We start from the raw sequence: 12,500 nt of genomic DNA, 5'->3' as shown, positions 1-12,500 counted from the left end.
AGAGCTGTAGTACCACGGATGACACAAGGGAAAGTGTAACCTTTATACAAGAGAAGCAATGAAAGGAACCCTGGATATTATTAAGGTATTTTAAGATGAGTTATTTTTTCACTAGAAAATTCCGCATATCACACACACACACATATATATATATATATATATATATATATATATATATATGCCATAAAGCCGCACCCAACGTTGTTCCTGTGTTTTTGCTGTTGCTTATCTAATGCGCATGTATCAAATATGCCATTTAGTGAGATTTAGCACTATCTAACAGAATCCAGACTCCTGTGTATTTTCCCTGCATCTTACTCTCTAGTCTATCTTAAATCTTTCAGTGATAAAAACTGCTTGCAGCTGAAGAGCTATGTTCTATTCAAGCCTGTCTGCCTGTCCTACTATTCCATAGCCGTCTGCCTTGTGATCACGATATCACTCATCCTGTCTACTTTCATTCAAATTTGCAGCTTTACCAAACACATTCAAGATTCAATGGCATGGCTGATATATAATTGCATGTATTCTAATAAAGCAATATTAGATTTTAGAATTTAAAGAATTTATTATTAGATTTTAGAATTTTTAGAATCTATTAGATTTCTGAGATTTTATAAAAGTACTAATTTGACTTGACAAATAAATATCATGGTTTTTATACAAGCAAGTTTTTCTAATTGCTGTGCTCTGTTCAGCCATCTTTTATCTGTACAGTTTGAGCCTTAAGCTGGCCATAGACGCAAAGATCCGATCGTACAAATCAACGTACGATCGGACTTTTCCATCTCCCGACCCTCCACTAACCATTCAGATCACAGTCTTACCATTCCGACCAAATAAAGTAGTAAAAGAACAGATCAGCCAATGTACTACCTCTGACAGCAAAAATGTCGGGACTCTCCAAACACGGTCCGAAAATCGTACGAATCCACGACTCGTATGATCGGATCGTTGCGTCTAAGGCCAGCTTTAGATTGTAGAGTCTATATTCATGAACTGCCCAAAAGCTCTGCTGCAAGAAGGTCAAATATCATGCTTTATAGCGAAGGTGCCACATTTTGTCACAACAAAATCGAGTTTCAATTCAAGTTGAACGACATTAATTTTTTTTGGATTATTAGATGAAACCCTACATTTGCAGATTATGGAGTGCAGATCATGATGTCAACAAACAACTTAATGGATAACTGCCATTGACTTCTGCATATTTTCAGATTCAGGGTTTTAGCAGCTTTGGGGTATGATAAATCTCTAAAAATCTGAGGGTTTTTTTCCCACAAAAAAATCAAGTATTCCCCCTAAAAACCGAGACCTGAAAATAAGGCTTAATAAATGGGCCCCTTAAAGGGGCGGTTCACTTTTATTTTAACTTTTAGTATGTTATAGAATGTTTCTAAGCAACTTTTCAATTGGTCTTCTGACTCTTTCCAGCTTTCAAAGGGGGTCACTGACCACATGTAAAAACAAATGCTCTGTAAGGCTACATATGTATTGTTATTGCTCCTTTTTATTGCTCATCTTTCTATTCAGGCCTCTCCTAGTCATAATTCAGTCACCTATTTAAATCAATGCATAGTTTCTACGGTAATTTGGACCCTAGCAACCAGAGTGCTGAAAATCCAAACTGGAGAGCTGCTGAATAAAAAGCTAAATAACTCAAATAATGAAAAATGAAAACCAATTGCAAATTGTCTCAGAATATCACTCTCTACATCATACTAAAAGTTAACTGAAAGGTGAACAGCCCCTTTAATATGTACAGCAGCCCTATACGCCTTTCCAACCCCAGTCTCACTGGCTTTTATTCTGGATGTCTCTTGCACCCCTACCACCAAATTTCAAATGTGCATGCATGCCTAAGGCTAAAATCCATCATTTCAAGATCGTACCGTTTATTTCCCAAGAGAATACAGAAATTAAATTAAATTCCCCACTTACAAATAAATGAACAAACAGGAAAATGCTGCACATTCCCATTTCAATGTCAGGCAGATTTGTGAACAAAGCACAAGAAATCATCTTCAGTAAAACATTTCACATACTCAATAAGGTGCACAGTGAAGAACCCCTACTATTTTTGTAAATATCAAAGCCAAATATTACAAATAGCTGCTGTTATTATATATACTGCCAGTTGCTAGTTGTGTATCCCTCTGACACACTGGACTGGGGGTTATACTATGCACCAATATGGTCCTACAAGCAATGGCACATTGCTGTTCACTGGTCTCTAAGCAGGGGTTTACTTGGGAAAATGGAGGGGAAAATAACAGTTCTCTGCGCTCAGGCAACAAAACACTGGCAACTGCCCCATATTCCTGTGTCCTAGGGCTTTTTGAAATAAGACAATTGTCATAGTGTGGTGCTTGTTTATTTGCCTTGGTATCTCTCTGCACTGATATTTTATTTTTTCTGAGCACCCTATAAAGTCACAGTTTTCCGATTTCTTTTTCAGAAGTGTCATTCCTTTACTGCCATCCCAGTCCTCCTTTCTATTCTGCTTTTTCTTCTAATGAGCTGCATAACTAATAAAAGTTATTACACACCAGAGGACAAACATTTTTCAGCATTTGAATCATTTTATCAGAGTCCGTTAAAAATCCATCATCTTCAGTGGCACATAGTAAGCAGATCTATCTCATCTCCCCTATGACCATCAATTTGATGCTTCAATTCCTGCATTTTACAGGCAGACATTGAAAAAGCCATCTTTAATGATCAGGCTTCTGGATGCGAGCAACTTGTCCTTCTGACCTCTTTCACTCAAGCCCTGACAAATGCTGCTTATTAGATCAGGCAAGGAAAGAGCTTGCTCCTTATAATTTAAATGCTATGCTGATCCTCATGAGTGCTGCAATTTATAATAATAGAACAAGGTGTGGGGTCCAAACAGAAAATTATACAAAATATTGGCTTCCTGCTAATATTTAATAATATTACCATTATAACAATCTACCCCCACCAAACACAATCCAACTTATGCCTCTTTCCCTCTTCTACAATTCTCATTACTGTTGACATTACTTGTCACCATTTAAATGACACAGACATAGAGGTTACAGGTATCCCTGACCCAGCATACAGGGTCCTCAATGCACTGCTCCAAAAGACTTCCCTTAAACCCAGAGCCTACCCACTTGAGTTAATACATGGCTAATACCACTGCGATACTTATGCTTTCTCTTTGCTGGAGCCTCTGACTGCATTACATACTAAAACGAGTAAAATTTATGTGTTAGCCCTCACAGTAGCTAGTACTCAGTGTCGGACTGGCCCGGCGGGACACCGGGAAAAAACCTGGTGGGCCCCGACCCTCATGGGCCCCCGCCGGGCCAGACCACCTCTCTCCATTCACAAATCGGAAAGAAAAAACTGCGCCGCGCAGCCTGCGCATGCGCCGATGCGGCGAGTACAGCATCGTGCGTGCGCGCTGAGCGCGCCAGAATGCGTGCGCGCCGGCGCACTTCAAAGTAGGGGCCGGACGGGGAGGCCAGAGGGGGGCCCTAGACAGCTGTCCCGGTGGGCCCCGGGCCCCCCAGTCCGACACTGCTAGTACTTGTTCATGGGGTTCCTCAGCCCCCACTTATACTTAAGTGTCTACCTCCACTGAGGCCTCTCTTGTCTTGTGGCCTTGGCTCCATCCCCCATTTCCATCCACCTTACATGGATGGTCTCCTACCTTTTATTAGCTAGGGAAACCTACCGAACATGTCTGAGTCAATAGGGAATTTTCACCTTCCACATAAAAGGACATGTAAACCCCCCCACACACAAAAATGTAATCAGTGAACAGCCTCTTTGAAATGTTTAAATAACTGCCACTCTGGTTCTTTAAAGGTTAACAATAAGGCTGCAACATCCCCTTAATCACTTAGAATTCTTTATCCTCCTCTAACCCACTCTGTCCCCCTCCCTCGGGAATTTACTTTGGCTGTTGGCACATGAGCATGCTCAGTTCTTCTCAGCTCAGATTACTAAACACACCCTCCAGTCTAACAGCCAATGAAGATATAGCATTGCTGGTTCCAATAGAAAATCTAGCTGTCTGATTTTTTTCTCCTAACCACCTCTCCTGAGGTGGTTAGGAGAAAAAAGTATGTTGTGCTGTGTAAACCTGCATTCTGCATTGCATGAACTTTACAGCATACATGTTCTGTTAGCAGATGTCAATGTTACTGATGATGTGTCAGAGGGAAAATGGCCACCGGGTGACAGCTGCTATTTGTTTTAGGAAAATGTGATGGCACTGGCAAATGGAGGGGGTATATGCAGTACAAATGATGTGGCTTGGGTGGGGAAGATATGCCCAACTTATATACATGGTAGGAAAATGTAGGCTTTACATGTCCTTTAATAACAGGATATAAGCATAACATCCTACACTATACAGTGCACTTCAAAATTAAAAATTAGTCATCTATATTTATACCCCTAATTAGGGTGGAGCATGAAACTGGGAGTGGTCAGTGTATGACTGTGGCATGTTGTGCACATTGCCAAAATCCCCCAAGCTTCACTCTTGAGAGGCTGACATCTCTGTAACTATTCTCTGATCTACAATCTGTGTCTCAGGATGTATTTTATTTTGATGGCTTTCTAAATCCAGAATGATTCTTTCAACTGTTCTTTCAACTGTCTCAGAATGTAAAAGTAACACTGAAACCGAGCCTTAACTCACAGCAGGGTTTTCTATTGATAGTAACAAAATGATGGACTGATATTATGTATGGATTGCTCAAAGTACGTTTTAGTCAATTTAAACAGAACTATTTTCAAATGTAATTCTGTACAGTTTTCATGTATTTCCTTTTATTTAAGCCTCTTGTGCAGCTGAGCCATTCAAGCAGCTTATGGATTCAGAGCTACAAGCAGGATTCCCTCCCAGAACTAACTATATGGATGATGAATGACTTGTCTGTAATAGCTGCTAAGGGAGAGGCTCAGAAGTGGTTTAACCTGTGTAGTGCTGGAGGGGAGTGTGGTAGACTACGCTGTAAAGAAAGTCTCTGTCTGCAGAAGGTAGACATAAAAGTAAATATATACAAATTTTCTTATGCAGAATTAAATGCAATCATATTAATTTCACAACTACCTTATCCTTTCTTTTTTATACAGTATTTGTCTCTTCTAAGAAATAGCAACAGGCTTTATTCTTTTTTTGCAAATCAGGGTTTTATACTCACAATCCATTGAGGTTTATCACATACATGTCAGGTAACATCACAGCATTTCAGAGCCAGCACCTTGTGACATCCCTGTGGATATCTTTATTACGAGACCTGCATCCCCACACATTGTATCAGGGAAATCACTGATGCATAGCATTGATTGTGTACCCATTCCAGCCCTTCTGATAGAGAACCCATATGTTTCTCTAACTCCACAGTCTACAATTGTACAGCTCAGCACAATTAGTGGGTCTGTCCTGTTATTGACCATGTGGGCAAGATATTTTAATTAATTTAAAGTGCTACTATCATGGGAAAACATGTTTTTTTCAAAACACATTAGTTAATAGTGCTGCTCCAGCAGGATTTTGCACTGAAATCCATTTCTCAAAAGAGCAAACAGATTTTTTAATATTTAATTTTGATATATTACATGGGGCTAGACATATTGTCAGTTTCCCAGATGCCCCAGTCATGTGACTTGTGCTCTGATAAACTTCAGTCACTCTTTACTGCTGTCCTGCAAGTTGGAGTGATATCTACTTCCTCCCTCCCCCACCCCCAGCAGCCTAACAACAGAACAATGGGAAGGTAACCAGATAGCAGCTCCCTTACACAAGATAACAGCTAAAATCCAGGTCCCACTGCGACACATTCAGTTACATTGAGTAGGAGAAACAGCCTGCCAGAAAGCATTTCCATCCTAAAGTGCTGGCTCTTTCTGAAAGCACATGACGAGGCAAAACGACCTGAGATGGCTGCCTACACACCAATATTATAACTAAAAAAAATACACTTGTTGGTTCAGGAATTACATTTTATATTGTAGAGTGAATTATTTGCAGTGTAAACAGTGTAATTTAGAAATTACAATGTAAAAAACTACACCATAAAAATAATATAATCCCTTTCAGTACAACCCAACAATACACATGCAGAGCATTTCTTAATCGTACATGATAGATAACACAGTATGGATAATTGTTTGACCCTGTCTCATGGAAGAAATTTTGATGGGAAGCAGGAGTGGGGCTTGTGCTGGGTTCTGTACAATTGTAAAGCTACTAGAAGTTGTGCTTCACACAGGAAAGCCCTGATGAGGGGGCTGTGAAACTTTTAGGAATGCAGGAGAAGGGTGGCCTTATACCGGCAGTTGACAATGAAACTAAAGGTGCCTGGCATTGTGTATTTTAGTGAAGATAATGAAGATACCAATTCTTCTCATTTCTTTTCTAATACTAATAGAAGTTGCCATGTTGTGATGGTGGATTCTATTAAAGGAACAGTAACACCAAAAAAATGTAATTGTCCTATAGTAATGGAAATATAAAGTACTGTTGTGTTGCACTGGTAAAACGGGTGTGTTTGCTTCAAAAACTCTATTATAGTTTATATAAACAAGCTGCTGTGTAGCCATGGGGGCAGCCATTCAAAGCTGAAAAAGGAGAAAAGGCACAGGATACACAGCGGATAACAGATAAGCCCTGTAGTATACAATGGGATTCTTCTGAACTGATCTGTTATAAATGTGCCCTGTGCTTGAATGGCTGCCTCCATGGCTACACAGCAGATTGTTTATATAAACTATAGTTGTTTTTCAGAAGCAAACACAACAGTTTTACCCACACAGGGAAACACTACATTATATTGTCTTTCCTTTACAACACTTTAATTTTTTGGTGTTACTGTCCCTTTAATGGCTTTAAGAGTGGCTTAAAGGGCTATTGTAATACTAAAATCTACAATTAGCATAGAGTAGTATATATAGTTTATATATGTGATAGATAGATAGATAGATAGATAGATAGATAGATAGATAGATAATAGATAGATAGTTGTTGTGATGGTGGATTCTATTAATGGCTTTAAGAGTGGCTTAAAGGGCTATTGTAATACTAAAATCTACAATTAGCATAGAGTAGTATATATAGTTTATATATGTGTGTTATAGATAGATAATAGATAGATAGATAGATAGATAGATAATAGATAGATAGATTTGAATTTTATGAACTTTGGTCTTTTTTAAACCCAATTTAACTATGTAACGACCTGTTTTACAGGAACTATGGCTGAGCTGATTGCTCAAAGGCAGGAGTACCATTAATTTGCCCTTTTTTATTTGTCTAATGGAAACAGTAAAATAATGCATATTCCTGATGCAGTGTTTTCCAAAGCTTCTACAACTATTTCTAATTCTGCTTGCAGATTCAGCCATGCCCATAAAAGCACATTCTCTTTTAAACCCCACCTTATATTCTACAAATGCCTTTTGTCAATCAAAGCCTGCTTTAAAAAGTCTATACAACAGACTCTCTTAGGCTTGCAGATGGGGGCATGGAATGGCATCATTGGGTGCATGACCAGCATTAAAGGAACAAATAATGGCAAAGAATAGCAATAATGATTTTCACAGCCTGTAGGGACAGAACATAATGTCTAGCATATGCATTCTTCCGTACTAAGCATAATTATGCAAAATAAATTTTAGAGTCTACAGTTCCTTTAAGGTCAAACTTGCTTAACAACTGCTAATTTAAATATTCTAAATGTCAGCTACTTTTATGTCTGATGTGGAGATAAAGATCAGAAGCAGATTTAACATTTATATCAGAGTTTTCGATCATCTCAGGAGACTACAAGTATTTTGTTTTAATTATTGTTTTTTATTGTAAGAAAAGAATTCATTGTATTCAGGAAACCATGGGGATCTACCCTAAACAGCACAGGGACCCACCTTAAACAGCAAAGGGACCCATTTTTTGGTTCTGAACCACAGGTTAAGAATCCCTACTTTAAACTAGAATTGACTTCCTATATGGTAACAATGGCCTAACTTTAGTGAGAAGCCACAGAATTATTTGTAAAAATTTTATGTAAAATATGTAATTTCTTTTGCCCCTCTTTACCCAGCCCATTGCCCTCCCTCATGCTATACTTGCTTTACAGCCCCCTCCCCCCTGAGATTGAGCAGATCATCCAGATAGGTCTTATGGGGATCCAACGCTGGCCAGGCCTTAATTTGACCAAAAATTTCTAATGGGACCTAATGGAATTTAGTGACAATTTAAATATTAGCTATTTTCTTAAAGTGATAGTGACATGTTCCTATAAAAATCATAGGAACATGTCAGTATCAAGTAAATGCTGCACCCAGAATAGTACACCTCAAAGCCACCCCAGCCCCGCAAACCTGTGCAGCTGACTCGCTGACACTACTAACAGATCTTACGGGTTACTTCAGTGACGCTGGGCTGGGGGCGGCACAATCCTTCCATAGGCTGAATTCCTGTTTTCATTAGTAATTAGCCTATGGAAGGATCGCACTGCCCCCAGCCCATTGTCACTGAAACGGTACAGAAGATCATTTAGCAGTGTCGGAGGGTCGGGTTAATGTAGGTTTGCGGGAGCTGCGGGCGGCATTGCGGGAGGCTTTGAAGTGAACTATTCTGGGTGCAGCATTTACTTGATACTGTCACGTTCCTATGATTTTTATAGGAAGTGTCAGTATCGCTTTCAATGTAGGTGATTATAATTGTAATACATTTTTATATGAATCTTACACTATTTCAATAAGCACTTGATTCATTATGTCAATTCCTTTACATTTAAATACTACACAAGCTTAATTATGATCACTAGCCTGTGTACCTGTGTGTGTGTGTGTATATATATATATATATATATATATATATATATATATATATATATATATATGACAGTGTGGATTCTTCTGGACATATTGAATTACTTTGCTGTCTCTACACCCAGGCACATTTACCACTATTGTCGAGAGTGCCGGTATCAGAGAGCAATATATATATATATATATAGTGAACAAGGTTTGCGGCACTCACAGGGTTTTAGTGAAAAAACAAAAAAATGTTTTATTATTAATCCTAGAGGCTTAATAATACATTTTTTTGTGTTTTTCACTAAAATCCTGTGAGTTCCGCAATCCTTGTTCACTGCTTATTTCCCATGCTGGCACCCAGGTATTAATTTTGTCTACGGAGTGCACCATTCCTTTGGTTTTATATATATATATATATATATATATATATATATATATATATATATATATATATATATATATATATATATATATATATGCTTGCTTGGTGAGGGCAGCACTCCGCCTTTGTAGCATTCCTCGGGTGCACGGTAATATATTTTATAAGCAAAAAGAAGACCAGCAACACCGAGATTTCTTGTGATAGAGTCAATTTTATGTTGTGATTTCACAACATAAAATTGACTCTATCACAAGAAATCTCGGTGTTGCTGGTCTTCTTTTTGCTTATATATATATATATATATATGTATATATATATATATATGTATATATACAGTGTATATATATATATATATATATATATATATATATACATAAAACCAAGACCTAAAGCTGACATCCTAACATATGGTGCATAATGGGGCTAATCTATCTTCCCGTCTCTGGAGGGTAGAGTTGCGGGGGGGGGGGGGGTTAGAGGATAGTAGAAAGTTGCATTTATGGAACTCAGTAATGATGATCTATGTTTTAAATGTAGATACAGTGGGGGTCATTTATCAACGCTGGACAAATTTGCCCATGGGCAGTAACCCATGGCAACCAATCAAATTGCTGCATTCCTTGTTCTACTTGCAGCTGGCTTTAAAAAGCTCATTTGGGATTGGTTGATATGGGTAACTGCCCATGGGCAAATTTGCCCAATGTTGATAAATGAGCCCCAGTGACATCTCTTAGTACTTATTCAAAAGATAAGCTACATTCTATGATCTATAGTAGCATCATTATTCTCAGTTTCTGAGCCATTATATCTATGGAGCAGTGTTGGACTGGCCCACCGGGATACCAGGAAAACTCCCGGTGGGCCCAGGTGTCAATCGGCCCTCATGCTGTAAAACATTTGGCCTATTTCATGGACATTCCCTTTTTCTATGAGAAAAAAAGAGGCTAAATATATTGAATAATAGATTATAGTATGTAAAGAAATGAGACAAGGAGACTGGAGGTTGAGTGCGGAAGAATAATAATACTGAGAGTAAGCCCCTGGTCCAAGGTTTTTGGGTGGTTCTCTGGTGTCCCAGTCCGACACTGCTGTGGGGTATATAATGGTATCTCATTGTTTGGCTGCATTTCTTAAAAATATTACAGAAGAACATCCACTTGTTTAACAAGGTCACCAAAAAATTAATCTCGGCTCAACTGGGCCACACATTTAGCAGAGCAAATGGACTGGTCTGATGAAGACCTATATAAGGCCTTGCTAAAAACTTGCTAAAAACTGCATACATGTACAATGTAGGGTAAGGGATCTTTATTTGCCAAATCAGTAGATTGCAAAATGCAAGTTTTTATAACTGTTTAGACCGCTAACTAATCCAATAGGTATCACTACAATCTCACTGAGACACATTCAGTTTCATTGAGAAGGAAAAACAGCAGCCTGCCAGAAAGCATTTCTCTCCTAAAATGCAGCCACAAGTCACATGACCAGGGGCAGCTGGGAAATTGACAAAATGTCTAGCCCCATGTCAGATTTCAAAATTGAATATAAAAAAATCTGTTTGCTCTTTTGAGAAATGGATTTCAGTGCAGAATTCTGCTGGAGTAGCACTAGTAACTGATGCGTTTTGAAAAAAACATGTTTTCCGATGACAGGATCCCTTTAAAATACAATATCTTAGGCAAGCATTAGGATATAAATTATTTACATTCAAGGGGCCGATTAACTAACATTCGGATTTCATTTTTTTCATAAAATATATTTTTTTCTCTAAAAATTGTTTCTTGAAATTTCTCTAAAACCCTAAAAATTCGAGATTTATTAAGTGTAAAACACTAGAAAAACTCTAATACAAACCTTCACCTTCAAGTAAAAGCAGTTGAGGTCCCATAGAGGTAAATGGGAGCTGAGCTGATCCATTTGGACCTTTTTTTTTTTTAACAATCCAGACTTGAGGATTTTGGATTGTTGTTATACTTTCAAATCTGAAGGCAAGTGTAAATGCAAGACATCGGTGATGTGATTTATATGGCTAGTGTTTCCAAGTAAGTATTGTGTTCTTTACGGTACACATGGGACACACGAGCATGGAATGTTTACAGATATGGTTTATTACTGTAATAATATTATGGCTGTACTAGTCAATGATATAGCTCTTTGGTAGCTAGCAAACAGTAACAACTTGATTTAATGGAGTGATAACTTACTTAATGTTACTAGCAACCCAAAATCCACAGTGACCCCACTGTTACAAAATTCTCTAGCACATTAAATCGATATAACATTAAATACTGTATATAGGATACCTTTGTGTAATTCCAGCTTCAATTTGGATTCATTAAGGAGAACCAAAAAGAGGAAGGACAAACTAGCATTTGTAACTCCCTTTTAGCTGCAGGATATGTCAGATTTCAAAATTGAATATAAAAAAATCTGTTTGCTCTTTTGAGAAATGGATTTCAGTTCAGAATTCTGCTGGAGTAGCACTAGTAACTGATGCGTTTTGAAAAAAACATGTTTTCCGATGACAGGATTCCCTTTAAAATACAATATCTTAGGCAAGCGTTAGGATATAAATGATTTAAATTCAAGGGGCCGATTTACTAACATTCGGATTTCATTTTTTTCATAAAATATATTTTTTTCTCTAAAAATTGTTTCTTGAAATTTCTCTAAAACCCTAAAAATTCAAGATTTATTAAGTGTAAAAAACTAGAAAAACTCTAATACAAACCTTAACCTTCAAGTAAAAGCAGTTGAGGTCCCATAGAGGTCAATGGGAGCTGAGCTGATCCATTTTAACAATCCAGACTTTGAGGCTTTTGGATTGTTTTTCACAAGTAATTTCCAATTTTTCCATTCATTTTTTTTTGGATTCGGGTTTTTTAATAACTTTCATGGCTTTCGTGATTTAAGAGAAATAGAGTTAATAATGGTTTCAAAACCACTAAAATTCAACTTTAATAAATGGTCATTAATGATTGGTGTTGCTGAGGTCTTTGCCATATTCAGTACAATCAGTATGAAGATAAAATTATGCAGAGGTAGCATTTGCTTTGGCCAAACCATGAGAAAAGCTGCACTGGTAATTCAACAACAGCCAGTTGTAGTTTGGAAAACCTTTACGTAATTAGTTTTTCACCCTCTTTTTTAATTTGAGGGTCCTCATTTTTGTTTACGGGCAAAATAAGAACAAGGACTAAAAATTTTCACTCTTTAATTGGGTCATATCTAGTCTTGGCAGTGGATCATATTAACTAATTCTGATGCACCAGAGACACCAGATGATCATATGTTATAGCTAGTTGGGTTCAAG

At 37.7% G+C, this 12,500-nt stretch overlaps 1 protein-coding gene across 1 annotated transcript in view; it reads right to left on the bottom strand.

The window, feature by feature from the left end:
- Positions 1–12,500, bottom strand: part of srrm3.L (serine/arginine repetitive matrix 3 L homeolog) — a 218,102-nt gene that overhangs the window by 45,560 nt on the left and 160,042 nt on the right. The gene's annotated exons all lie outside the window — the stretch shown is intronic.

This window comes from Xenopus laevis, chromosome 2L, assembly GCF_017654675.1.
Source record: "Xenopus laevis strain J_2021 chromosome 2L, Xenopus_laevis_v10.1, whole genome shotgun sequence".
Taxonomy (NCBI): domain Eukaryota; kingdom Metazoa; phylum Chordata; class Amphibia; order Anura; family Pipidae; genus Xenopus; species Xenopus laevis.
The sequence above is the reverse complement of the archived record's forward strand: the minus strand, read 5'-3'. Positions and strand labels throughout refer to the sequence as shown.